General features: G+C 46.8%; 16 non-coding genes and 1 pseudogene across 16 annotated transcripts; all 17 read left to right on the forward strand.

The window, feature by feature from the left end:
- Nucleotides 1–1,121: 1,121 nt before the first annotated feature.
- LOC142284814 (U2 spliceosomal RNA) lies at nt 1,122–1,312 on the forward strand. The gene has a single exon (XR_012746275.1). It is a non-coding gene; the product is annotated as a U2 spliceosomal RNA (small nuclear RNA).
- A 1,387-nt stretch (nt 1,313–2,699) lies between these two features.
- On the forward strand, nt 2,700–2,890 carry LOC142284887 (U2 spliceosomal RNA). The gene has a single exon (XR_012746333.1). It is a non-coding gene; the product is annotated as a U2 spliceosomal RNA (small nuclear RNA).
- Nucleotides 2,891–4,277: 1,387 nt separating this feature from the next.
- Nucleotides 4,278–4,468, forward strand: LOC142284899 (U2 spliceosomal RNA). The gene has a single exon (XR_012746344.1). It is a non-coding gene; the product is annotated as a U2 spliceosomal RNA (small nuclear RNA).
- Nucleotides 4,469–5,855: 1,387 nt separating this feature from the next.
- On the forward strand, nt 5,856–5,982 carry LOC142284877 (U2 spliceosomal RNA; annotated as a pseudogene).
- Nucleotides 5,983–6,670: 688 nt separating this feature from the next.
- On the forward strand, nt 6,671–6,863 carry LOC142284862 (U2 spliceosomal RNA). Its single transcript, XR_012746319.1, has one exon. It is a non-coding gene; the product is annotated as a U2 spliceosomal RNA (small nuclear RNA).
- Nucleotides 6,864–8,250: 1,387 nt separating this feature from the next.
- On the forward strand, nt 8,251–8,441 carry LOC142284910 (U2 spliceosomal RNA). The gene has a single exon (XR_012746355.1). It is a non-coding gene; the product is annotated as a U2 spliceosomal RNA (small nuclear RNA).
- Nucleotides 8,442–9,828: 1,387 nt separating this feature from the next.
- LOC142284922 (U2 spliceosomal RNA) lies at nt 9,829–10,019 on the forward strand. The gene has a single exon (XR_012746367.1). It is a non-coding gene; the product is annotated as a U2 spliceosomal RNA (small nuclear RNA).
- Nucleotides 10,020–11,406: 1,387 nt separating this feature from the next.
- Nucleotides 11,407–11,597, forward strand: LOC142284821 (U2 spliceosomal RNA). Its single transcript, XR_012746281.1, has one exon. It is a non-coding gene; the product is annotated as a U2 spliceosomal RNA (small nuclear RNA).
- A 2,189-nt stretch (nt 11,598–13,786) lies between these two features.
- LOC142284860 (U2 spliceosomal RNA) lies at nt 13,787–13,979 on the forward strand. The gene has a single exon (XR_012746318.1). It is a non-coding gene; the product is annotated as a U2 spliceosomal RNA (small nuclear RNA).
- Nucleotides 13,980–15,366: 1,387 nt separating this feature from the next.
- On the forward strand, nt 15,367–15,557 carry LOC142284833 (U2 spliceosomal RNA). Its single transcript, XR_012746292.1, has one exon. It is a non-coding gene; the product is annotated as a U2 spliceosomal RNA (small nuclear RNA).
- Nucleotides 15,558–16,944: 1,387 nt separating this feature from the next.
- On the forward strand, nt 16,945–17,135 carry LOC142284844 (U2 spliceosomal RNA). The gene has a single exon (XR_012746303.1). It is a non-coding gene; the product is annotated as a U2 spliceosomal RNA (small nuclear RNA).
- A 1,387-nt stretch (nt 17,136–18,522) lies between these two features.
- Nucleotides 18,523–18,713, forward strand: LOC142284855 (U2 spliceosomal RNA). The gene has a single exon (XR_012746314.1). It is a non-coding gene; the product is annotated as a U2 spliceosomal RNA (small nuclear RNA).
- Nucleotides 18,714–20,100: 1,387 nt separating this feature from the next.
- Nucleotides 20,101–20,291, forward strand: LOC142284867 (U2 spliceosomal RNA). The gene has a single exon (XR_012746324.1). It is a non-coding gene; the product is annotated as a U2 spliceosomal RNA (small nuclear RNA).
- A 1,387-nt stretch (nt 20,292–21,678) lies between these two features.
- On the forward strand, nt 21,679–21,869 carry LOC142284880 (U2 spliceosomal RNA). Its single transcript, XR_012746328.1, has one exon. It is a non-coding gene; the product is annotated as a U2 spliceosomal RNA (small nuclear RNA).
- A 1,387-nt stretch (nt 21,870–23,256) lies between these two features.
- Nucleotides 23,257–23,447, forward strand: LOC142284883 (U2 spliceosomal RNA). Its single transcript, XR_012746329.1, has one exon. It is a non-coding gene; the product is annotated as a U2 spliceosomal RNA (small nuclear RNA).
- Nucleotides 23,448–24,834: 1,387 nt separating this feature from the next.
- Nucleotides 24,835–25,025, forward strand: LOC142284884 (U2 spliceosomal RNA). Its single transcript, XR_012746330.1, has one exon. It is a non-coding gene; the product is annotated as a U2 spliceosomal RNA (small nuclear RNA).
- Nucleotides 25,026–26,412: 1,387 nt separating this feature from the next.
- Nucleotides 26,413–26,603, forward strand: LOC142284885 (U2 spliceosomal RNA). Its single transcript, XR_012746331.1, has one exon. It is a non-coding gene; the product is annotated as a U2 spliceosomal RNA (small nuclear RNA).
- The last annotated feature ends 599 nt before the right edge of the window (nt 26,604–27,202 follow it).

The raw sequence follows: 27,202 nt of genomic DNA on the forward strand, positions 1-27,202 counted from the left end.
AATAGATCCCTTTTGGACAAAGTGGATTCACCTGCTGCTGCAGTGACCACAGGTGTGATAACATCTAGAATTGGCATCTGGTGCGATCTCTCCGCTTCCACTCCAAAGAAAGTTACCTGTTTATTCCTATCATGCATTGGTTTTTGGGGTTTTCTTTGAGTAATGATGATCTCTTTAGTAGTCTGTTGGCGCCCTCTCCTGGAGGAATAGTTTGCTTGCTCTTGGACATTCTAAAAGAGAGGTCATGATAGACATTGAGCTTCTGAGCTCAATTGGGGACAGTCATGGGTGATGAATGTTTGCAACCTACTGCGAAGCCTCATACCGCAATATAAGGAACGTCAAATACTAAGAAAGGGCGGCCTATGAAAGAATTACTACTTTCAATAAGTACACTTAAACGGCTAATTGGGAATAGAAAAACTGTAAAAAGCCCTCTGAGAAAGCCCCCCTCTAACCTTTGATAGTAAGCTTTTCTGTAGTCTGCCTGTTGATGTATTTTCCGTTTGAACTGTGCACAACATGAAGAGACGGAACACTGGCGGCTTGTCACAATGCCCCCCGATGACATCACAATAGCGCTGCTGCCTAGAAAACAAGCTGCGCAGAAGAAGTTGTTCTTTGGGTGGGAGGGTGGGCTAGTGGAAGGAGGGGGCAATCTCTTTTTTTCCCGGGTGGTAGGGGGATGACAGGAGAAGGGAAGCGGGTGGTGAGAAAGGTACAGAGGGCAGGGTTTGGGGGCTGGGAAGGAAAGGGAAAAGATTAGGGTTTGGGGATGATGAAAGGGCTTTCTACGGGTAAGGATGGCAAAGGGTGGCAGTGACGGAAAGTCAGGCAACCTGTCCTGTCCGTCTTTTTGTATCGTGAATTGGAAAGACTGCAAGGGGGAGGGGAGTTGCTTGCGCCCTAAAGGAGGAGTTATTCAGATTCATTGCAGTGGGCGGCGGCTGCAAAACGCACCATTCTTCTTGTTTTGGCTCTGCAAAGCAGCCTTTTCAAGGGTTGGCTTGGGTGACAAAATGTCTTGTGTAGGCGTGGGTTTGTCTCCCTCTCGCTCTCTCTCCCTAAGATGTGTCCGGCATAGGCCAGGGTGCCACTCGAGGCCCAAACCAATTCTGGTTATCGCTTCTCGGCCTTTTGGCTAAGATCAAGTGTAGTATCTGTTCTTATCAGTTTAATATCTGATACGTCCCCTATCTGGGGACCATATATTAAATGGATTTTTAGAACAGGGAGATGGAAAAAGAGCTTGCTCTGTCCACTCCACGCATTGACCTGGTATTGCAGTACCTCCAGGAACGGTGCACCCCTTCTTAACCCAGTTTCCAAAAGCAGAACTCAATTCACCTGATTCATATTAGCCCGATTTAATGAATTGGAAGAAAGCATACGTCTTCATATGCACCTCAATTTGGCCCATTCACTTTTCACACTTCCTCCTTTTGTTTTTTATCTTTCACACTTTTGACTTTCTTTATTCATCCAAATAGCAAACTCATCACCACTCAACCTGACCAACTCGGCTATGTCCCCGTGCTGCAGTTCTCTGTCTTATCTAGATCATTTGCAATTGAATGGAATAGATCCCTTTTGGACAAAGTGGATTCACCTGCTGCTGCAGTGACCACAGGTGTGATAACATCTAGAATTGGCATCTGGTGCGATCTCTCCGCTTCCACTCCAAAGAAAGTTACCTGTTTATTCCTATCATGCATTGGTTTTTGGGGTTTTCTTTGAGTAATGATGATCTCTTTAGTAGTCTGTTGGCGCCCTCTCCTGGAGGAATAGTTTGCTTGCTCTTGGACATTCTAAAAGAGAGGTCATGATAGACATTGAGCTTCTGAGCTCAATTGGGGACAGTCATGGGTGATGAATGTTTGCAACCTACTGCGAAGCCTCATACCGCAATATAAGGAACGTCAAATACTAAGAAAGGGCGGCCTATGAAAGAATTACTACTTTCAATAAGTACACTTAAACGGCTAATTGGGAATAGAAAAACTGTAAAAAGCCCTCTGAGAAAGCCCCCCTCTAACCTTTGATAGTAAGCTTTTCTGTAGTCTGCCTGTTGATGTATTTTCCGTTTGAACTGTGCACAACATGAAGAGACGGAACACTGGCGGCTTGTCACAATGCCCCCCGATGACATCACAATAGCGCTGCTGCCTAGAAAACAAGCTGCGCAGAAGAAGTTGTTCTTTGGGTGGGAGGGTGGGCTAGTGGAAGGAGGGGGCAATCTCTTTTTTTCCCGGGTGGTAGGGGGATGACAGGAGAAGGGAAGCGGGTGGTGAGAAAGGTACAGAGGGCAGGGTTTGGGGGCTGGGAAGGAAAGGGAAAAGATTAGGGTTTGGGGATGATGAAAGGGCTTTCTACGGGTAAGGATGGCAAAGGGTGGCAGTGACGGAAAGTCAGGCAACCTGTCCTGTCCGTCTTTTTGTATCGTGAATTGGAAAGACTGCAAGGGGGAGGGGAGTTGCTTGCGCCCTAAAGGAGGAGTTATTCAGATTCATTGCAGTGGGCGGCGGCTGCAAAACGCACCATTCTTCTTGTTTTGGCTCTGCAAAGCAGCCTTTTCAAGGGTTGGCTTGGGTGACAAAATGTCTTGTGTAGGCGTGGGTTTGTCTCCCTCTCGCTCTCTCTCCCTAAGATGTGTCCGGCATAGGCCAGGGTGCCACTCGAGGCCCAAACCAATTCTGGTTATCGCTTCTCGGCCTTTTGGCTAAGATCAAGTGTAGTATCTGTTCTTATCAGTTTAATATCTGATACGTCCCCTATCTGGGGACCATATATTAAATGGATTTTTAGAACAGGGAGATGGAAAAAGAGCTTGCTCTGTCCACTCCACGCATTGACCTGGTATTGCAGTACCTCCAGGAACGGTGCACCCCTTCTTAACCCAGTTTCCAAAAGCAGAACTCAATTCACCTGATTCATATTAGCCCGATTTAATGAATTGGAAGAAAGCATACGTCTTCATATGCACCTCAATTTGGCCCATTCACTTTTCACACTTCCTCCTTTTGTTTTTTATCTTTCACACTTTTGACTTTCTTTATTCATCCAAATAGCAAACTCATCACCACTCAACCTGACCAACTCGGCTATGTCCCCGTGCTGCAGTTCTCTGTCTTATCTAGATCATTTGCAATTGAATGGAATAGATCCCTTTTGGACAAAGTGGATTCACCTGCTGCTGCAGTGACCACAGGTGTGATAACATCTAGAATTGGCATCTGGTGCGATCTCTCCGCTTCCACTCCAAAGAAAGTTACCTGTTTATTCCTATCATGCATTGGTTTTTGGGGTTTTCTTTGAGTAATGATGATCTCTTTAGTAGTCTGTTGGCGCCCTCTCCTGGAGGAATAGTTTGCTTGCTCTTGGACATTCTAAAAGAGAGGTCATGATAGACATTGAGCTTCTGAGCTCAATTGGGGACAGTCATGGGTGATGAATGTTTGCAACCTACTGCGAAGCCTCATACCGCAATATAAGGAACGTCAAATACTAAGAAAGGGCGGCCTATGAAAGAATTACTACTTTCAATAAGTACACTTAAACGGCTAATTGGGAATAGAAAAACTGTAAAAAGCCCTCTGAGAAAGCCCCCCTCTAACCTTTGATAGTAAGCTTTTCTGTAGTCTGCCTGTTGATGTATTTTCCGTTTGAACTGTGCACAACATGAAGAGACGGAACACTGGCGGCTTGTCACAATGCCCCCCGATGACATCACAATAGCGCTGCTGCCTAGAAAACAAGCTGCGCAGAAGAAGTTGTTCTTTGGGTGGGAGGGTGGGCTAGTGGAAGGAGGGGGCAATCTCTTTTTTTCCCGGGTGGTAGGGGGATGACAGGAGAAGGGAAGCGGGTGGTGAGAAAGGTACAGAGGGCAGGGTTTGGGGGCTGGGAAGGAAAGGGAAAAGATTAGGGTTTGGGGATGATGAAAGGGCTTTCTACGGGTAAGGATGGCAAAGGGTGGCAGTGACGGAAAGTCAGGCAACCTGTCCTGTCCGTCTTTTTGTATCGTGAATTGGAAAGACTGCAAGGGGGAGGGGAGTTGCTTGCGCCCTAAAGGAGGAGTTATTCAGATTCATTGCAGTGGGCGGCGGCTGCAAAACGCACCATTCTTCTTGTTTTGGCTCTGCAAAGCAGCCTTTTCAAGGGTTGGCTTGGGTGACAAAATGTCTTGTGTAGGCGTGGGTTTGTCTCCCTCTCGCTCTCTCTCCCTAAGATGTGTCCGGCATAGGCCAGGGTGCCACTCGAGGCCCAAACCAATTCTGGTTATCGCTTCTCGGCCTTTTGGCTAAGATCAAGTGTAGTATCTGTTCTTATCAGTTTAATATCTGATACGTCCCCTATCTGGGGACCATATATTAAATGGATTTTTAGAACAGGGAGATGGAAAAAGAGCTTGCTCTGTCCACTCCACGCATTGACCTGGTATTGCAGTACCTCCAGGAACGGTGCACCCCTTCTTAACCCAGTTTCCAAAAGCAGAACTCAATTCACCTGATTCATATTAGCCCGATTTAATGAATTGGAAGAAAGCATACGTCTTCATATGCACCTCAATTTGGCCCATTCACTTTTCACACTTCCTCCTTTTGTTTTTTATCTTTCACACTTTTGACTTTCTTTATTCATCCAAATAGCAAACTCATCACCACTCAACCTGACCAACTCGGCTATGTCCCCGTGCTGCAGTTCTCTGTCTTATCTAGATCATTTGCAATTGAATGGAATAGATCCCTTTTGGACAAAGTGGATTCACCTGCTGCTGCAGTGACCACAGGTGTGATAACATCTAGAATTGGCATCTGGTGCGATCTCTCCGCTTCCACTCCAAAGAAAGTTACCTGTTTATTCCTATCATGCATTGGTTTTTGGGGTTTTCTTTGAGTAATGATGATCTCTTTAGTAGTCTGTTGGCGCCCTCTCCTGGAGGAATAGTTTGCTTGCTCTTGGACATTCTAAAAGAGAGGTCATGATAGACATTGAGCTTCTGAGCTCAATTGGGGACAGTCATGGGTGATGAATGTTTGCAACCTACTGCGAAGCCTCATACCGCAATATAAGGAACGTCAAATACTAAGAAAGGGCGGCCTATGAAAGAATTACTACTTTCAATAAGTACACTTAAACGGCTAATTGGGAATAGAAAAACTGTAAAAAGCCCTCTGAGAAAGCCCCCCTCTAACCTTTGATAGTAAGCTTTTCTGTAGTCTGCCTGTTGATGTATTTTCCGTTTGAACTGTGCACAACATGAAGAGACGGAACACTGGCGGCTTGTCACAATGCCCCCCGATGACATCACAATAGCGCTGCTGCCTAGAAAACAAGCTGCGCAGAAGAAGTTGTTCTTTGGGTGGGAGGGTGGGCTAGTGGAAGGAGGGGGCAATCTCTTTTTTTCCCGGGTGGTAGGGGGATGACAGGAGAAGGGAAGCGGGTGGTGAGAAAGGTACAGAGGGCAGGGTTTGGGGGCTGGGAAGGAAAGGGAAAAGATTAGGGTTTGGGGATGATGAAAGGGCTTTCTACGGGTAAGGATGGCAAAGGGTGGCAGTGACGGAAAGTCAGGCAACCTGTCCTGTCCGTCTTTTTGTATCGTGAATTGGAAAGACTGCAAGGGGGAGGGGAGTTGCTTGCGCCCTAAAGGAGGAGTTATTCAGATTCATTGCAGTGGGCGGCGGCTGCAAAACGCACCATTCTTCTTGTTTTGGCTCTGCAAAGCAGCCTTTTCAAGGGTTGGCTTGGGTGACAAAATGTCTTGTGTAGGCGTGGGTTTGTCTCCCTCTCGCTCTCTCTCCCTAAGATGTGTCCGGCATAGGCCAGGGTGCCACTCGAGGCCCAAACCAATTCTGGTTATCGCTTCTCGGCCTTTTGGCTAAGATCAAGTGTAGTATCTGTGAGGCTCGGCAGATGCAATGCACACTGGAAGGTTGTGCTTGCTAGTACTCTTAATGTATAGTATATTCATCTAGAGGAAAACATGGCCCTACCAGGATCGAGGCTATTAGACTGAGTAAGTGTGGGGGCTATGGTGCAATGTGCCCCAGGACTGACGACCCTGGAGTGAGTCTGAGCTTGCTGGCTTGGGACCCCGGCGAGCCTTGGGCTCTGTAGCACACCGTACCTTGCCCTTTCATACTTTCTGAGCATATTGCTCTATCCCGGCCTTCTGGCTAGGAAGGAAAATTTTTATAATCATGGTCGGAGGTCCGTTCAGCTTTGGGCTGAGAAACCAACACCCGGTTGGAGGTCCGGGTCAGCTTCGGCTGAGAAACCAACACCCGGTTGGAGGTCTGGGTCAGCTTCGGCTGAGAAACCAACACCCGGTTGGAGGTCCGGGTCAGCTTCGGCTGAGAAACCAACACCCGGTTGGAGGTCCGGTTAGCCTTGGGCTGAGAAACCAACACCGGTTGACGGTCCGGGCAGTTTCGGCTGCGAAACCAACAACTAGTAGCTCTCTACTCCACTTGGGTAAGATGCCTGGGTGGACGCTGGGAGCAACGACAAGGCTCAACCAGGCTTCGGCTTGGGGGAGCACCGAAGATCCCTGACCCTTGCTGTGGCCTTCTGGCTCGGAGGGACGGGGTTGATTTTTGGGGACCCTCTCCTCACGGAGGGGTCCACACGAATCCTAGCCTTTGCACTGTTTTTGGTGTGACTTCGGTCATGCATTTTTTGCGGTGCTTTGGAAAGCTTCATTAAATCAAAAATCTGTTCTTATCAGTTTAATATCTGATACGTCCCCTATCTGGGGACCATATATTAAATGGATTTTTAGAACAGGGAGATGGAAAAAGAGCTTGCTCTGTCCACTCCACGCATTGACCTGGTATTGCAGTACCTCCAGGAACGGTGCACCCCTTCTTAACCCAGTTTCCAAAAGCAGAACTCAATTCACCTGATTCATATTAGCCCGATTTAATGAATTGGAAGAAAGCATACGTCTTCATATGCACCTCAATTTGGCCCATTCACTTTTCACACTTCCTCCTTTTGTTTTTTATCTTTCACACTTTTGACTTTCTTTATTCATCCAAATAGCAAACTCATCACCACTCAACCTGACCAACTCGGCTATGTCCCCGTGCTGCAGTTCTCTGTCTTATCTAGATCATTTGCAATTGAATGGAATAGATCCCTTTTGGACAAAGTGGATTCACCTGCTGCTGCAGTGACCACAGGTGTGATAACATCTAGAATTGGCATCTGGTGCGATCTCTCCGCTTCCACTCCAAAGAAAGTTACCTGTTTATTCCTATCATGCATTGGTTTTTGGGGTTTTCTTTGAGTAATGATGATCTCTTTAGTAGTCTGTTGGCGCCCTCTCCTGGAGGAATAGTTTGCTTGCTCTTGGACATTCTAAAAGAGAGGTCATGATAGACATTGAGCTTCTGAGCTCAATTGGGGACAGTCATGGGTGATGAATGTTTGCAACCTACTGCGAAGCCTCATACCGCAATATAAGGAACGTCAAATACTAAGAAAGGGCGGCCTATGAAAGAATTACTACTTTCAATAAGTACACTTAAACGGCTAATTGGGAATAGAAAAACTGTAAAAAGCCCTCTGAGAAAGCCCCCCTCTAACCTTTGATAGTAAGCTTTTCTGTAGTCTGCCTGTTGATGTATTTTCCGTTTGAACTGTGCACAACATGAAGAGACGGAACACTGGCGGCTTGTCACAATGCCCCCCGATGACATCACAATAGCGCTGCTGCCTAGAAAACAAGCTGCGCAGAAGAAGTTGTTCTTTGGGTGGGAGGGTGGGCTAGTGGAAGGAGGGGGCAATCTCTTTTTTTCCCGGGTGGTAGGGGGATGACAGGAGAAGGGAAGCGGGTGGTGAGAAAGGTACAGAGGGCAGGGTTTGGGGGCTGGGAAGGAAAGGGAAAAGATTAGGGTTTGGGGATGATGAAAGGGCTTTCTACGGGTAAGGATGGCAAAGGGTGGCAGTGACGGAAAGTCAGGCAACCTGTCCTGTCCGTCTTTTTGTATCGTGAATTGGAAAGACTGCAAGGGGGAGGGGAGTTGCTTGCGCCCTAAAGGAGGAGTTATTCAGATTCATTGCAGTGGGCGGCGGCTGCAAAACGCACCATTCTTCTTGTTTTGGCTCTGCAAAGCAGCCTTTTCAAGGGTTGGCTTGGGTGACAAAATGTCTTGTGTAGGCGTGGGTTTGTCTCCCTCTCGCTCTCTCTCCCTAAGATGTGTCCGGCATAGGCCAGGGTGCCACTCGAGGCCCAAACCAATTCTGGTTATCGCTTCTCGGCCTTTTGGCTAAGATCAAGTGTAGTATCTGTTCTTATCAGTTTAATATCTGATACGTCCCCTATCTGGGGACCATATATTAAATGGATTTTTAGAACAGGGAGATGGAAAAAGAGCTTGCTCTGTCCACTCCACGCATTGACCTGGTATTGCAGTACCTCCAGGAACGGTGCACCCCTTCTTAACCCAGTTTCCAAAAGCAGAACTCAATTCACCTGATTCATATTAGCCCGATTTAATGAATTGGAAGAAAGCATACGTCTTCATATGCACCTCAATTTGGCCCATTCACTTTTCACACTTCCTCCTTTTGTTTTTTATCTTTCACACTTTTGACTTTCTTTATTCATCCAAATAGCAAACTCATCACCACTCAACCTGACCAACTCGGCTATGTCCCCGTGCTGCAGTTCTCTGTCTTATCTAGATCATTTGCAATTGAATGGAATAGATCCCTTTTGGACAAAGTGGATTCACCTGCTGCTGCAGTGACCACAGGTGTGATAACATCTAGAATTGGCATCTGGTGCGATCTCTCCGCTTCCACTCCAAAGAAAGTTACCTGTTTATTCCTATCATGCATTGGTTTTTGGGGTTTTCTTTGAGTAATGATGATCTCTTTAGTAGTCTGTTGGCGCCCTCTCCTGGAGGAATAGTTTGCTTGCTCTTGGACATTCTAAAAGAGAGGTCATGATAGACATTGAGCTTCTGAGCTCAATTGGGGACAGTCATGGGTGATGAATGTTTGCAACCTACTGCGAAGCCTCATACCGCAATATAAGGAACGTCAAATACTAAGAAAGGGCGGCCTATGAAAGAATTACTACTTTCAATAAGTACACTTAAACGGCTAATTGGGAATAGAAAAACTGTAAAAAGCCCTCTGAGAAAGCCCCCCTCTAACCTTTGATAGTAAGCTTTTCTGTAGTCTGCCTGTTGATGTATTTTCCGTTTGAACTGTGCACAACATGAAGAGACGGAACACTGGCGGCTTGTCACAATGCCCCCCGATGACATCACAATAGCGCTGCTGCCTAGAAAACAAGCTGCGCAGAAGAAGTTGTTCTTTGGGTGGGAGGGTGGGCTAGTGGAAGGAGGGGGCAATCTCTTTTTTTCCCGGGTGGTAGGGGGATGACAGGAGAAGGGAAGCGGGTGGTGAGAAAGGTACAGAGGGCAGGGTTTGGGGGCTGGGAAGGAAAGGGAAAAGATTAGGGTTTGGGGATGATGAAAGGGCTTTCTACGGGTAAGGATGGCAAAGGGTGGCAGTGACGGAAAGTCAGGCAACCTGTCCTGTCCGTCTTTTTGTATCGTGAATTGGAAAGACTGCAAGGGGGAGGGGAGTTGCTTGCGCCCTAAAGGAGGAGTTATTCAGATTCATTGCAGTGGGTGGCGGCTGCAAAACGCACCATTCTTCTTGTTTTGGCTCTGCAAAGCAGCCTTTTCAAGGGTTGGCTTGGGTGACAAAATGTCTTGTGTAGGCGTGGGTTTGTCTCCCTCTCGCTCTCTCTCCCTAAGATGTGTCCGGCATAGGCCAGGGTGCCACTCGAGGCCCAAACCAATTCTGGTTATCGCTTCTCGGCCTTTTGGCTAAGATCAAGTGTAGTATCTGTTCTTATCAGTTTAATATCTGATACGTCCCCTATCTGGGGACCATATATTAAATGGATTTTTAGAACAGGGAGATGGAAAAAGAGCTTGCTCTGTCCACTCCACGCATTGACCTGGTATTGCAGTACCTCCAGGAACGGTGCACCCCTTCTTAACCCAGTTTCCAAAAGCAGAACTCAATTCACCTGATTCATATTAGCCCGATTTAATGAATTGGAAGAAAGCATACGTCTTCATATGCACCTCAATTTGGCCCATTCACTTTTCACACTTCCTCCTTTTGTTTTTTATCTTTCACACTTTTGACTTTCTTTATTCATCCAAATAGCAAACTCATCACCACTCAACCTGACCAACTCGGCTATGTCCCCGTGCTGCAGTTCTCTGTCTTATCTAGATCATTTGCAATTGAATGGAATAGATCCCTTTTGGACAAAGTGGATTCACCTGCTGCTGCAGTGACCACAGGTGTGATAACATCTAGAATTGGCATCTGGTGCGATCTCTCCGCTTCCACTCCAAAGAAAGTTACCTGTTTATTCCTATCATGCATTGGTTTTTGGGGTTTTCTTTGAGTAATGATGATCTCTTTAGTAGTCTGTTGGCGCCCTCTCCTGGAGGAATAGTTTGCTTGCTCTTGGACATTCTAAAAGAGAGGTCATGATAGACATTGAGCTTCTGAGCTCAATTGGGGACAGTCATGGGTGATGAATGTTTGCAACCTACTGCGAAGCCTCATACCGCAATATAAGGAACGTCAAATACTAAGAAAGGGCGGCCTATGAAAGAATTACTACTTTCAATAAGTACACTTAAACGGCTAATTGGGAATAGAAAAACTGTAAAAAGCCCTCTGAGAAAGCCCCCCTCTAACCTTTGATAGTAAGCTTTTCTGTAGTCTGCCTGTTGATGTATTTTCCGTTTGAACTGTGCACAACATGAAGAGACGGAACACTGGCGGCTTGTCACAATGCCCCCCGATGACATCACAATAGCGCTGCTGCCTAGAAAACAAGCTGCGCAGAAGAAGTTGTTCTTTGGGTGGGAGGGTGGGCTAGTGGAAGGAGGGGGCAATCTCTTTTTTTCCCGGGTGGTAGGGGGATGACAGGAGAAGGGAAGCGGGTGGTGAGAAAGGTACAGAGGGCAGGGTTTGGGGGCTGGGAAGGAAAGGGAAAAGATTAGGGTTTGGGGATGATGAAAGGGCTTTCTACGGGTAAGGATGGCAAAGGGTGGCAGTGACGGAAAGTCAGGCAACCTGTCCTGTCCGTCTTTTTGTATCGTGAATTGGAAAGACTGCAAGGGGGAGGGGAGTTGCTTGCGCCCTAAAGGAGGAGTTATTCAGATTCATTGCAGTGGGCGGCGGCTGCAAAACGCACCATTCTTCTTGTTTTGGCTCTGCAAAGCAGCCTTTTCAAGGGTTGGCTTGGGTGACAAAATGTCTTGTGTAGGCGTGGGTTTGTCTCCCTCTCGCTCTCTCTCCCTAAGATGTGTCCGGCATAGGCCAGGGTGCCACTCGAGGCCCAAACCAATTCTGGTTATCGCTTCTCGGCCTTTTGGCTAAGATCAAGTGTAGTATCTGTTCTTATCAGTTTAATATCTGATACGTCCCCTATCTGGGGACCATATATTAAATGGATTTTTAGAACAGGGAGATGGAAAAAGAGCTTGCTCTGTCCACTCCACGCATTGACCTGGTATTGCAGTACCTCCAGGAACGGTGCACCCCTTCTTAACCCAGTTTCCAAAAGCAGAACTCAATTCACCTGATTCATATTAGCCCGATTTAATGAATTGGAAGAAAGCATACGTCTTCATATGCACCTCAATTTGGCCCATTCACTTTTCACACTTCCTCCTTTTGTTTTTTATCTTTCACACTTTTGACTTTCTTTATTCATCCAAATAGCAAACTCATCACCACTCAACCTGACCAACTCGGCTATGTCCCCGTGCTGCAGTTCTCTGTCTTATCTAGATCATTTGCAATTGAATGGAATAGATCCCTTTTGGACAAAGTGGATTCACCTGCTGCTGCAGTGACCACAGGTGTGATAACATCTAGAATTGGCATCTGGTGCGATCTCTCCGCTTCCACTCCAAAGAAAGTTACCTGTTTATTCCTATCATGCATTGGTTTTTGGGGTTTTCTTTGAGTAATGATGATCTCTTTAGTAGTCTGTTGGCGCCCTCTCCTGGAGGAATAGTTTGCTTGCTCTTGGACATTCTAAAAGAGAGGTCATGATAGACATTGAGCTTCTGAGCTCAATTGGGGACAGTCATGGGTGATGAATGTTTGCAACCTACTGCGAAGCCTCATACCGCAATATAAGGAACGTCAAATACTAAGAAAGGGCGGCCTATGAAAGAATTACTACTTTCAATAAGTACACTTAAACGGCTAATTGGGAATAGAAAAACTGTAAAAAGCCCTCTGAGAAAGCCCCCCTCTAACCTTTGATAGTAAGCTTTTCTGTAGTCTGCCTGTTGATGTATTTTCCGTTTGAACTGTGCACAACATGAAGAGACGGAACACTGGCGGCTTGTCACAATGCCCCCCGATGACATCACAATAGCGCTGCTGCCTAGAAAACAAGCTGCGCAGAAGAAGTTGTTCTTTGGGTGGGAGGGTGGGCTAGTGGAAGGAGGGGGCAATCTCTTTTTTTCCCGGGTGGTAGGGGGATGACAGGAGAAGGGAAGCGGGTGGTGAGAAAGGTACAGAGGGCAGGGTTTGGGGGCTGGGAAGGAAAGGGAAAAGATTAGGGTTTGGGGATGATGAAAGGGCTTTCTACGGGTAAGGATGGCAAAGGGTGGCAGTGACGGAAAGTCAGGCAACCTGTCCTGTCCGTCTTTTTGTATCGTGAATTGGAAAGACTGCAAGGGGGAGGGGAGTTGCTTGCGCCCTAAAGGAGGAGTTATTCAGATTCATTGCAGTGGGCGGCGGCTGCAAAACGCACCATTCTTCTTGTTTTGGCTCTGCAAAGCAGCCTTTTCAAGGGTTGGCTTGGGTGACAAAATGTCTTGTGTAGGCGTGGGTTTGTCTCCCTCTCGCTCTCTCTCCCTAAGATGTGTCCGGCATAGGCCAGGGTGCCACTCGAGGCCCAAACCAATTCTGGTTATCGCTTCTCGGCCTTTTGGCTAAGATCAAGTGTAGTGTTGTTCGAAGAGGTGGTTTAAGCTCCAGGCCACCTTAGTACAATGATACAATGCACACTGGAAGGTTGCGCTTGCTAGTACTCTGGGTGGATAGTATATTCATCTAGTGGAAAACATGGCCCTACCAGGATCGAGGCTATTAGACTGAGTAAGGGTGGGGGGCTATGGTACAACGTGCCCCAGGACTGACGACCCTGGAGTGAGTCTGAGCTTGCTGGCTTGGGACCCCGGCAAGCCTTGGGCTCTGTAGCACACCGTACCTTGCCTTTTCATACTTTTTGAGCATATTACCCTATCCCGGCCTTCTGGCTAGGAAGGGAAATTTTTATAATCCCGGTCGGAGGTCTGGTCAGCTTTGGGCTGAGAAACTAACACCCGGTTGGAGGTCCGAGTCAGCTTCGGCTGAGAAACCAACACCCGGTTGGAGGTCTGGGTCAGCTTCGGCTGAGAAACCAACACCCGGTTGGAGGTCCGGTTAGCCTTGGGCTGAGAAACCAACACCGGTTGACGGTCCGGGCAGTTTCGGCTGCGAAACCAACAACTAGTAGCTCTCTACTCCACTTGGGTAAGATGCCTGGGTGGACGCTGGGAGCAACGACAAGGCTCAACCAGGCTTCGGCTTGGGGGAGCACCGAAGATCCCTGACCCTTGCTGTGGCCTTCTGGCTCGGAGGGACGGGGTTGATTTTTGGGGACCCTCTCCTCACGGTGGGGTCCACACGAATCCTAGCCTTTGCACTGTTTTTGGTGTGACTTCGGTCATGCATTTTTTGTGGTGCTTTGGAAAGCTTCATTAAATCAAAAATCTGTTCTTATCAGTTTAATATCTGATACGTCCCCTATCTGGGGACCATATATTAAATGGATTTTTAGAACAGGGAGATGGAAAAAGAGCTTGCTCTGTCCACTCCACGCATTGACCTGGTATTGCAGTACCTCCAGGAACGGTGCACCCCTTCTTAACCCAGTTTCCAAAAGCAGAACTCAATTCACCTGATTCATATTAGCCCGATTTAATGAATTGGAAGAAAGCATACGTCTTCATATGCACCTCAATTTGGCCCATTCACTTTTCACACTTCCTCCTTTTGTTTTTTATCTTTCACACTTTTGACTTTCTTTATTCATCCAAATAGCAAACTCATCACCACTCAACCTGACCAACTCGGCTATGTCCCCGTGCTGCAGTTCTCTGTCTTATCTAGATCATTTGCAATTGAATGGAATAGATCCCTTTTGGACAAAGTGGATTCACCTGCTGCTGCAGTGACCACAGGTGTGATAACATCTAGAATTGGCATCTGGTGCGATCTCTCCGCTTCCACTCCAAAGAAAGTTACCTGTTTATTCCTATCATGCATTGGTTTTTGGGGTTTTCTTTGAGTAATGATGATCTCTTTAGTAGTCTGTTGGCGCCCTCTCCTGGAGGAATAGTTTGCTTGCTCTTGGACATTCTAAAAGAGAGGTCATGATAGACATTGAGCTTCTGAGCTCAATTGGGGACAGTCATGGGTGATGAATGTTTGCAACCTACTGCGAAGCCTCATACCGCAATATAAGGAACGTCAAATACTAAGAAAGGGCGGCCTATGAAAGAATTACTACTTTCAATAAGTACACTTAAACGGCTAATTGGGAATAGAAAAACTGTAAAAAGCCCTCTGAGAAAGCCCCCCTCTAACCTTTGATAGTAAGCTTTTCTGTAGTCTGCCTGTTGATGTATTTTCCGTTTGAACTGTGCACAACATGAAGAGACGGAACACTGGCGGCTTGTCACAATGCCCCCCGATGACATCACAATAGCGCTGCTGCCTAGAAAACAAGCTGCGCAGAAGAAGTTGTTCTTTGGGTGGGAGGGTGGGCTAGTGGAAGGAGGGGGCAATCTCTTTTTTTCCCGGGTGGTAGGGGGATGACAGGAGAAGGGAAGCGGGTGGTGAGAAAGGTACAGAGGGCAGGGTTTGGGGGCTGGGAAGGAAAGGGAAAAGATTAGGGTTTGGGGATGATGAAAGGGCTTTCTACGGGTAAGGATGGCAAAGGGTGGCAGTGACGGAAAGTCAGGCAACCTGTCCTGTCCGTCTTTTTGTATCGTGAATTGGAAAGACTGCAAGGGGGAGGGGAGTTGCTTGCGCCCTAAAGGAGGAGTTATTCAGATTCATTGCAGTGGGCGGCGGCTGCAAAACGCACCATTCTTCTTGTTTTGGCTCTGCAAAGCAGCCTTTTCAAGGGTTGGCTTGGGTGACAAAATGTCTTGTGTAGGCGTGGGTTTGTCTCCCTCTCGCTCTCTCTCCCTAAGATGTGTCCGGCATAGGCCAGGGTGCCACTCGAGGCCCAAACCAATTCTGGTTATCGCTTCTCGGCCTTTTGGCTAAGATCAAGTGTAGTATCTGTTCTTATCAGTTTAATATCTGATACGTCCCCTATCTGGGGACCATATATTAAATGGATTTTTAGAACAGGGAGATGGAAAAAGAGCTTGCTCTGTCCACTCCACGCATTGACCTGGTATTGCAGTACCTCCAGGAACGGTGCACCCCTTCTTAACCCAGTTTCCAAAAGCAGAACTCAATTCACCTGATTCATATTAGCCCGATTTAATGAATTGGAAGAAAGCATACGTCTTCATATGCACCTCAATTTGGCCCATTCACTTTTCACACTTCCTCCTTTTGTTTTTTATCTTTCACACTTTTGACTTTCTTTATTCATCCAAATAGCAAACTCATCACCACTCAACCTGACCAACTCGGCTATGTCCCCGTGCTGCAGTTCTCTGTCTTATCTAGATCATTTGCAATTGAATGGAATAGATCCCTTTTGGACAAAGTGGATTCACCTGCTGCTGCAGTGACCACAGGTGTGATAACATCTAGAATTGGCATCTGGTGCGATCTCTCCGCTTCCACTCCAAAGAAAGTTACCTGTTTATTCCTATCATGCATTGGTTTTTGGGGTTTTCTTTGAGTAATGATGATCTCTTTAGTAGTCTGTTGGCGCCCTCTCCTGGAGGAATAGTTTGCTTGCTCTTGGACATTCTAAAAGAGAGGTCATGATAGACATTGAGCTTCTGAGCTCAATTGGGGACAGTCATGGGTGATGAATGTTTGCAACCTACTGCGAAGCCTCATACCGCAATATAAGGAACGTCAAATACTAAGAAAGGGCGGCCTATGAAAGAATTACTACTTTCAATAAGTACACTTAAACGGCTAATTGGGAATAGAAAAACTGTAAAAAGCCCTCTGAGAAAGCCCCCCTCTAACCTTTGATAGTAAGCTTTTCTGTAGTCTGCCTGTTGATGTATTTTCCGTTTGAACTGTGCACAACATGAAGAGACGGAACACTGGCGGCTTGTCACAATGCCCCCCGATGACATCACAATAGCGCTGCTGCCTAGAAAACAAGCTGCGCAGAAGAAGTTGTTCTTTGGGTGGGAGGGTGGGCTAGTGGAAGGAGGGGGCAATCTCTTTTTTTCCCGGGTGGTAGGGGGATGACAGGAGAAGGGAAGCGGGTGGTGAGAAAGGTACAGAGGGCAGGGTTTGGGGGCTGGGAAGGAAAGGGAAAAGATTAGGGTTTGGGGATGATGAAAGGGCTTTCTACGGGTAAGGATGGCAAAGGGTGGCAGTGACGGAAAGTCAGGCAACCTGTCCTGTCCGTCTTTTTGTATCGTGAATTGGAAAGACTGCAAGGGGGAGGGGAGTTGCTTGCGCCCTAAAGGAGGAGTTATTCAGATTCATTGCAGTGGGCGGCGGCTGCAAAACGCACCATTCTTCTTGTTTTGGCTCTGCAAAGCAGCCTTTTCAAGGGTTGGCTTGGGTGACAAAATGTCTTGTGTAGGCGTGGGTTTGTCTCCCTCTCGCTCTCTCTCCCTAAGATGTGTCCGGCATAGGCCAGGGTGCCACTCGAGGCCCAAACCAATTCTGGTTATCGCTTCTCGGCCTTTTGGCTAAGATCAAGTGTAGTATCTGTTCTTATCAGTTTAATATCTGATACGTCCCCTATCTGGGGACCATATATTAAATGGATTTTTAGAACAGGGAGATGGAAAAAGAGCTTGCTCTGTCCACTCCACGCATTGACCTGGTATTGCAGTACCTCCAGGAACGGTGCACCCCTTCTTAACCCAGTTTCCAAAAGCAGAACTCAATTCACCTGATTCATATTAGCCCGATTTAATGAATTGGAAGAAAGCATACGTCTTCATATGCACCTCAATTTGGCCCATTCACTTTTCACACTTCCTCCTTTTGTTTTTTATCTTTCACACTTTTGACTTTCTTTATTCATCCAAATAGCAAACTCATCACCACTCAACCTGACCAACTCGGCTATGTCCCCGTGCTGCAGTTCTCTGTCTTATCTAGATCATTTGCAATTGAATGGAATAGATCCCTTTTGGACAAAGTGGATTCACCTGCTGCTGCAGTGACCACAGGTGTGATAACATCTAGAATTGGCATCTGGTGCGATCTCTCCGCTTCCACTCCAAAGAAAGTTACCTGTTTATTCCTATCATGCATTGGTTTTTGGGGTTTTCTTTGAGTAATGATGATCTCTTTAGTAGTCTGTTGGCGCCCTCTCCTGGAGGAATAGTTTGCTTGCTCTTGGACATTCTAAAAGAGAGGTCATGATAGACATTGAGCTTCTGAGCTCAATTGGGGACAGTCATGGGTGATGAATGTTTGCAACCTACTGCGAAGCCTCATACCGCAATATAAGGAACGTCAAATACTAAGAAAGGGCGGCCTATGAAAGAATTACTACTTTCAATAAGTACACTTAAACGGCTAATTGGGAATAGAAAAACTGTAAAAAGCCCTCTGAGAAAGCCCCCCTCTAACCTTTGATAGTAAGCTTTTCTGTAGTCTGCCTGTTGATGTATTTTCCGTTTGAACTGTGCACAACATGAAGAGACGGAACACTGGCGGCTTGTCACAATGCCCCCCGATGACATCACAATAGCGCTGCTGCCTAGAAAACAAGCTGCGCAGAAGAAGTTGTTCTTTGGGTGGGAGGGTGGGCTAGTGGAAGGAGGGGGCAATCTCTTTTTTTCCCGGGTGGTAGGGGGATGACAGGAGAAGGGAAGCGGGTGGTGAGAAAGGTACAGAGGGCAGGGTTTGGGGGCTGGGAAGGAAAGGGAAAAGATTAGGGTTTGGGGATGATGAAAGGGCTTTCTACGGGTAAGGATGGCAAAGGGTGGCAGTGACGGAAAGTCAGGCAACCTGTCCTGTCCGTCTTTTTGTATCGTGAATTGGAAAGACTGCAAGGGGGAGGGGAGTTGCTTGCGCCCTAAAGGAGGAGTTATTCAGATTCATTGCAGTGGGCGGCGGCTGCAAAACGCACCATTCTTCTTGTTTTGGCTCTGCAAAGCAGCCTTTTCAAGGGTTGGCTTGGGTGACAAAATGTCTTGTGTAGGCGTGGGTTTGTCTCCCTCTCGCTCTCTCTCCCTAAGATGTGTCCGGCATAGGCCAGGGTGCCACTCGAGGCCCAAACCAATTCTGGTTATCGCTTCTCGGCCTTTTGGCTAAGATCAAGTGTAGTATCTGTTCTTATCAGTTTAATATCTGATACGTCCCCTATCTGGGGACCATATATTAAATGGATTTTTAGAACAGGGAGATGGAAAAAGAGCTTGCTCTGTCCACTCCACGCATTGACCTGGTATTGCAGTACCTCCAGGAACGGTGCACCCCTTCTTAACCCAGTTTCCAAAAGCAGAACTCAATTCACCTGATTCATATTAGCCCGATTTAATGAATTGGAAGAAAGCATACGTCTTCATATGCACCTCAATTTGGCCCATTCACTTTTCACACTTCCTCCTTTTGTTTTTTATCTTTCACACTTTTGACTTTCTTTATTCATCCAAATAGCAAACTCATCACCACTCAACCTGACCAACTCGGCTATGTCCCCGTGCTGCAGTTCTCTGTCTTATCTAGATCATTTGCAATTGAATGGAATAGATCCCTTTTGGACAAAGTGGATTCACCTGCTGCTGCAGTGACCACAGGTGTGATAACATCTAGAATTGGCATCTGGTGCGATCTCTCCGCTTCCACTCCAAAGAAAGTTACCTGTTTATTCCTATCATGCATTGGTTTTTGGGGTTTTCTTTGAGTAATGATGATCTCTTTAGTAGTCTGTTGGCGCCCTCTCCTGGAGGAATAGTTTGCTTGCTCTTGGACATTCTAAAAGAGAGGTCATGATAGACATTGAGCTTCTGAGCTCAATTGGGGACAGTCATGGGTGATGAATGTTTGCAACCTACTGCGAAGCCTCATACCGCAATATAAGGAACGTCAAATACTAAGAAAGGGCGGCCTATGAAAGAATTACTACTTTCAATAAGTACACTTAAACGGCTAATTGGGAATAGAAAAACTGTAAAAAGCCCTCTGAGAAAGCCCCCCTCTAACCTTTGATAGTAAGCTTTTCTGTAGTCTGCCTGTTGATGTATTTTCCGTTTGAACTGTGCACAACATGAAGAGACGGAACACTGGCGGCTTGTCACAATGCCCCCCGATGACATCACAATAGCGCTGCTGCCTAGAAAACAAGCTGCGCAGAAGAAGTTGTTCTTTGGGTGGGAGGGTGGGCTAGTGGAAGGAGGGGGCAATCTCTTTTTTTCCCGGGTGGTAGGGGGATGACAGGAGAAGGGAAGCGGGTGGTGAGAAAGGTACAGAGGGCAGGGTTTGGGGGCTGGGAAGGAAAGGGAAAAGATTAGGGTTTGGGGATGATGAAAGGGCTTTCTACGGGTAAGGATGGCAAAGGGTGGCAGTGACGGAAAGTCAGGCAACCTGTCCTGTCCGTCTTTTTGTATCGTGAATTGGAAAGACTGCAAGGGGGAGGGGAGTTGCTTGCGCCCTAAAGGAGGAGTTATTCAGATTCATTGCAGTGGGCGGCGGCTGCAAAACGCACCATTCTTCTTGTTTTGGCTCTGCAAAGCAGCCTTTTCAAGGGTTGGCTTGGGTGACAAAATGTCTTGTGTAGGCGTGGGTTTGTCTCCCTCTCGCTCTCTCTCCCTAAGATGTGTCCGGCATAGGCCAGGGTGCCACTCGAGGCCCAAACCAATTCTGGTTATCGCTTCTCGGCCTTTTGGCTAAGATCAAGTGTAGTATCTGTTCTTATCAGTTTAATATCTGATACGTCCCCTATCTGGGGACCATATATTAAATGGATTTTTAGAACAGGGAGATGGAAAAAGAGCTTGCTCTGTCCACTCCACGCATTGACCTGGTATTGCAGTACCTCCAGGAACGGTGCACCCCTTCTTAACCCAGTTTCCAAAAGCAGAACTCAATTCACCTGATTCATATTAGCCCGATTTAATGAATTGGAAGAAAGCATACGTCTTCATATGCACCTCAATTTGGCCCATTCACTTTTCACACTTCCTCCTTTTGTTTTTTATCTTTCACACTTTTGACTTTCTTTATTCATCCAAATAGCAAACTCATCACCACTCAACCTGACCAACTCGGCTATGTCCCCGTGCTGCAGTTCTCTGTCTTATCTAGATCATTTGCAATTGAATGGAATAGATCCCTTTTGGACAAAGTGGATTCACCTGCTGCTGCAGTGACCACAGGTGTGATAACATCTAGAATTGGCATCTGGTGCGATCTCTCCGCTTCCACTCCAAAGAAAGTTACCTGTTTATTCCTATCATGCATTGGTTTTTGGGGTTTTCTTTGAGTAATGATGATCTCTTTAGTAGTCTGTTGGCGCCCTCTCCTGGAGGAATAGTTTGCTTGCTCTTGGACATTCTAAAAGAGAGGTCATGATAGACATTGAGCTTCTGAGCTCAATTGGGGACAGTCATGGGTGATGAATGTTTGCAACCTACTGCGAAGCCTCATACCGCAATATAAGGAACGTCAAATACTAAGAAAGGGCGGCCTATGAAAGAATTACTACTTTCAATAAGTACACTTAAACGGCTAATTGGGAATAGAAAAACTGTAAAAAGCCCTCTGAGAAAGCCCCCCTCTAACCTTTGATAGTAAGCTTTTCTGTAGTCTGCCTGTTGATGTATTTTCCGTTTGAACTGTGCACAACATGAAGAGACGGAACACTGGCGGCTTGTCACAATGCCCCCCGATGACATCACAATAGCGCTGCTGCCTAGAAAACAAGCTGCGCAGAAGAAGTTGTTCTTTGGGTGGGAGGGTGGGCTAGTGGAAGGAGGGGGCAATCTCTTTTTTTCCCGGGTGGTAGGGGGATGACAGGAGAAGGGAAGCGGGTGGTGAGAAAGGTACAGAGGGCAGGGTTTGGGGGCTGGGAAGGAAAGGGAAAAGATTAGGGTTTGGGGATGATGAAAGGGCTTTCTACGGGTAAGGATGGCAAAGGGTGGCAGTGACGGAAAGTCAGGCAACCTGTCCTGTCCGTCTTTTTGTATCGTGAATTGGAAAGACTGCAAGGGGGAGGGGAGTTGCTTGCGCCCTAAAGGAGGAGTTATTCAGATTCATTGCAGTGGGCGGCGGCTGCAAAACGCACCATTCTTCTTGTTTTGGCTCTGCAAAGCAGCCTTTTCAAGGGTTGGCTTGGGTGACAAAATGTCTTGTGTAGGCGTGGGTTTGTCTCCCTCTCGCTCTCTCTCCCTAAGATGTGTCCGGCATAGGCCAGGGTGCCACTCGAGGCCCAAACCAATTCTGGTTATCGCTTCTCGGCCTTTTGGCTAAGATCAAGTGTAGTATCTGTTCTTATCAGTTTAATATCTGATACGTCCCCTATCTGGGGACCATATATTAAATGGATTTTTAGAACAGGGAGATGGAAAAAGAGCTTGCTCTGTCCACTCCACGCATTGACCTGGTATTGCAGTACCTCCAGGAACGGTGCACCCCTTCTTAACCCAGTTTCCAAAAGCAGAACTCAATTCACCTGATTCATATTAGCCCGATTTAATGAATTGGAAGAAAGCATACGTCTTCATATGCACCTCAATTTGGCCCATTCACTTTTCACACTTCCTCCTTTTGTTTTTTATCTTTCACACTTTTGACTTTCTTTATTCATCCAAATAGCAAACTCATCACCACTCAACCTGACCAACTCGGCTATGTCCCCGTGCTGCAGTTCTCTGTCTTATCTAGATCATTTGCAATTGAATGGAATAGATCCCTTTTGGACAAAGTGGATTCACCTGCTGCTGCAGTGACCACAGGTGTGATAACATCTAGAATTGGCATCTGGTGCGATCTCTCCGCTTCCACTCCAAAGAAAGTTACCTGTTTATTCCTATCATGCATTGGTTTTTGGGGTTTTCTTTGAGTAATGATGATCTCTTTAGTAGTCTGTTGGCGCCCTCTCCTGGAGGAATAGTTTGCTTGCTCTTGGACATTCTAAAAGAGAGGTCATGATAGACATTGAGCTTCTGAGCTCAATTGGGGACAGTCATGGGTGATGAATGTTTGCAACCTACTGCGAAGCCTCATACCGCAATATAAGGAACGTCAAATACTAAGAAAGGGCGGCCTATGAAAGAATTACTACTTTCAATAAGTACACTTAAACGGCTAATTGGGAATAGAAAAACTGTAAAAAGCCCTCTGAGAAAGCCCCCCTCTAACCTTTGATAGTAAGCTTTTCTGTAGTCTGCCTGTTGATGTATTTTCCGTTTGAACTGTGCACAACATGAAGAGACGGAACACTGGCGGCTTGTCACAATGCCCCCCGATGACATCACAATAGCGCTGCTGCCTAGAAAACAAGCTGCGCAGAAGAAGTTGTTCTTTGGGTGGGAGGGTGGGCTAGTGGAAGGAGGGGGCAATCTCTTTTTTTCCCGGGTGGTAGGGGGATGACAGGAGAAGGGAAGCGGGTGGTGAGAAAGGTACAGAGGGCAGGGTTTGGGGGCTGGGAAGGAAAGGGAAAAGATTAGGGTTTGGGGATGATGAAAGGGCTTTCTACGGGTAAGGATGGCAAAGGGTGGCAGTGACGGAAAGTCAGGCAACCTGTCCTGTCCGTCTTTTTGTATCGTGAATTGGAAAGACTGCAAGGGGGAGGGGAGTTGCTTGCGCCCTAAAGGAGGAGTTATTCAGATTCATTGCAGTGGGCGGCGGCTGCAAAACGCACCATTCTTCTTGTTTTGGCTCTGCAAAGCAGCCTTTTCAAGGGTTGGCTTGGGTGACAAAATGTCTTGTGTAGGCGTGGGTTTGTCTCCCTCTCGCTCTCTCTCCCTAAGATGTGTCCGGCATAGGCCAGGGTGCCACTCGAGGCCCAAACCAATTCTGGTTATCGCTTCTCGGCCTTTTGGCTAAGATCAAGTGTAGTATCTGTTCTTATCAGTTTAATATCTGATACGTCCCCTATCTGGGGACCATATATTAAATGGATTTTTAGAACAGGGAGATGGAAAAAGAGCTTGCTCTGTCCACTCCACGCATTGACCTGGTATTGCAGTACCTCCAGGAACGGTGCACCCCTTCTTAACCCAGTTTCCAAAAGCAGAACTCAATTCACCTGATTCATATTAGCCCGATTTAATGAATTGGAAGAAAGCATACGTCTTCATATGCACCTCAATTTGGCCCATTCACTTTTCACACTTCCTCCTTTTGTTTTTTATCTTTCACACTTTTGACTTTCTTTATTCATCCAAATAGCAAACTCATCACCACTCAACCTGACCAACTCGGCTATGTCCCCGTGCTGCAGTTCTCTGTCTTATCTAGATCATTTGCAATTGAATGGAATAGATCCCTTTTGGACAAAGTGGATTCACCTGCTGCTGCAGTGACCACAGGTGTGATAACATCTAGAATTGGCATCTGGTGCGATCTCTCCGCTTCCACTCCAAAGAAAGTTACCTGTTTATTCCTATCATGCATTGGTTTTTGGGGTTTTCTTTGAGTAATGATGATCTCTTTAGTAGTCTGTTGGCGCCCTCTCCTGGAGGAATAGTTTGCTTGCTCTTGGACATTCTAAAAGAGAGGTCATGATAGACATTGAGCTTCTGAGCTCAATTGGGGACAGTCATGGGTGATGAATGTTTGCAACCTACTGCGAAGCCTCATACCGCAATATAAGGAACGTCAAATACTAAGAAAGGGCGGCCTATGAAAGAATTACTACTTTCAATAAGTACACTTAAACGGCTAATTGGGAATAGAAAAACTGTAAAAAGCCCTCTGAGAAAGCCCCCCTCTAACCTTTGATAGTAAGCTTTTCTGTAGTCTGCCTGTTGATGTATTTTCCGTTTGAACTGTGCACAACATGAAGAGACGGAACACTGGCGGCTTGTCACAATGCCCCCCGATGACATCACAATAGCGCTGCTGCTTAGAAAACAAGCTGCGCAGAAGAAGTTGTTCTTTGGGTGGGAGGGTGGGCTAGTGGAAGGAGGGGGCAATCTCTTTTTTTCCCGGGTGGTAGGGGGATGACAGGAGAAGGGAAGCGGGTGGTGAGAAAGGTACAGAGGGCAGGGTTTGGGGGCTGGGAAGGAAAGGGAAAAGATTAGGGTTTGGGGATGATGAAAGGGCTTTCTACGGGTAAGGATGGCAAAGGGTGGCAGTGACGGAAAGTCAGGCAACCTGTCCTGTCCGTCTTTTTGTATCGTGAATTGGAAAGACTGCAAGGGGGAGGGGAGTTGCTTGCGCCCTAAAGGAGGAGTTATTCAGATTCATTGCAGTGGGCGGCGGCTGCAAAACGCACCATTCTTCTTGTTTTGGCTCTGCAAAGCAGCCTTTTCAAGGGTTGGCTTGGGTGACAAAATGTCTTGTGTAGGCGTGGGTTTGTCTCCCTCTCGCTCTCTCTCCCTAAGATGTGTCCGGCATAGGCCAGGGTGCCACTCGAGGCCCAAACCAATTCTGGTTATCGCTTCTCGGCCTTTTGGCTAAGATCAAGTGTAGTATCTGTTCTTATCAGTTTAATATCTGATACGTCCCCTATCTGGGGACCATATATTAAATGGATTTTTAGAACAGGGAGATGGAAAAAGAGCTTGCTCTGTCCACTCCACGCATTGACCTGGTATTGCAGTACCTCCAGGAACGGTGCACCCCTTCTTAACCCAGTTTCCAAAAGCAGAACTCAATTCACCTGATTCATATTAGCCCGATTTAATGAATTGGAAGAAAGCATACGTCTTCATATGCACCTCAATTTGGCCCATTCACTTTTCACACTTCCTCCTTTTGTTTTTTATCTTTCACACTTTTGACTTTCTTTATTCATCCAAATAGCAAACTCATCACCACTCAACCTGACCAACTCGGCTATGTCCCCGTGCTGCAGTTCTCTGTCTTATCTAGATCATTTGCAATTGAATGGAATAGATCCCTTTTGGACAAAGTGGATTCACCTGCTGCTGCAGTGACCACAGGTGTGATAACATCTAGAATTGGCATCTGGTGCGATCTCTCCGCTTCCACTCCAAAGAAAGTTACCTGTTTATTCCTATCATGCATTGGTTTTTGGGGTTTTCTTTGAGTAATGATGATCTCTTTAGTAGTCTGTTGGCGCCCTCTCCTGGAGGAATAGTTTGCTTGCTCTTGGACATTCTAAAAGAGAGGTCATGATAGACATTGAGCTTCTGAGCTCAATTGGGGACAGTCATGGGTGATGAATGTTTGCAACCTACTGCGAAGCCTCATACCGCAATATAAGGAACGTCAAATACTAAGAAAGGGCGGCCTATGAAAGAATTACTACTTTCAATAAGTACACTTAAACGGCTAATTGGGAATAGAAAAACTGTAAAAAGCCCTCTGAGAAAGCCCCCCTCTAACCTTTGATAGTAAGCTTTTCTGTAGTCTGCCTGTTGATGTATTTTCCGTTTGAACTGTGCACAACATGAAGAGACGGAACACTGGCGGCTTGTCACAATGCCCCCCGATGACATCACAATAGCGCTGCTGCCTAGAAAACAAGCTGCGCAGAAGAAGTTGTTCTTTGGGTGGGAGGGTGGGCTAGTGGAAGGAGGGGGCAATCTCTTTTTTTCCCGGGTGGTAGGGGGATGACAGGAGAAGGGAAGCGGGTGGTGAGAAAGGTACAGAGGGCAGGGTTTGGGGGCTGGGAAGGAAAGGGAAAAGATTAGGGTTTGGGGATGATGAAAGGGCTTTCTACGGGTAAGGATGGCAAAGGGTGGCAGTGACGGAAAGTCAGGCAACCTGTCCTGTCCGTCTTTTTGTATCGTGAATTGGAAAGACTGCAAGGGGGAGGGGAGTTGCTTGCGCCCTAAAGGAGGAGTTATTCAGATTCATTGCAGTGGGCGGCGGCTGCAAAACGCACCATTCTTCTTGTTTTGGCTCTGCAAAGCAGCCTTTTCAAGGGTTGGCTTGGGTGACAAAATGTCTTGTGTAGGCGTGGGTTTGTCTCCCTCTCGCTCTCTCTCCCTAAGATGTGTCCGGCATAGGCCAGGGTGCCACTCGAGGCCCAAACCAATTCTGGTTATCGCTTCTCGGCCTTTTGGCTAAGATCAAGTGTAGTATCTGTTCTTATCAGTTTAATATCTGATACGTCCCCTATCTGGGGACCATATATTAAATGGATTTTTAGAACAGGGAGATGGAAAAAGAGCTTGCTCTGTCCACTCCACGCATTGACCTGGTATTGCAGTACCTCCAGGAACGGTGCACCCCTTCTTAACCCAGTTTCCAAAAGCAGAACTCAATTCACCTGATTCATATTAGCCCGATTTAATGAATTGGAAGAAAGCATACGTCTTCATATGCACCTCAATTTGGCCCATTCACTTTTCACACTTCCTCCTTTTGTTTTTTATCTTTCACACTTTTGACTTTCTTTATTCATCCAAATAGCAAACTCATCACCACTCAACCTGACCAACTCGGCTATGTCCCCGTGCTGCAGTTCTCTGTCTTATCTAGATCATTTGCAATTGAATGGAATAGATCCCTTTTGGACAAAGTGGATTCACCTGCTGCTGCAGTGACCACAGGTGTGATAACATCTAGAATTGGCATCTGGTGCGATCTCTCCGCTTCCACTCCAAAGAAAGTTACCTGTTTATTCCTATCATGCATTGGTTTTTGGGGTTTTCTTTGAGTAATGATGATCTCTTTAGTAGTCTGTTGGCGCCCTCTCCTGGAGGAATAGTTTGCTTGCTCTTGGACATTCTAAAAGAGAGGTCATGATAGACATTGAGCTTCTGAGCTCAATTGGGGACAGTCATGGGTGATGAATGTTTGCAACCTACTGCGAAGCCTCATACCGCAATAT

This window comes from Anomaloglossus baeobatrachus, unplaced genomic scaffold (assembly GCF_048569485.1).
Source record: "Anomaloglossus baeobatrachus isolate aAnoBae1 unplaced genomic scaffold, aAnoBae1.hap1 Scaffold_583, whole genome shotgun sequence".
In the NCBI taxonomy this organism is placed as follows: Eukaryota; Metazoa; Chordata; class Amphibia; order Anura; family Aromobatidae; genus Anomaloglossus; species Anomaloglossus baeobatrachus.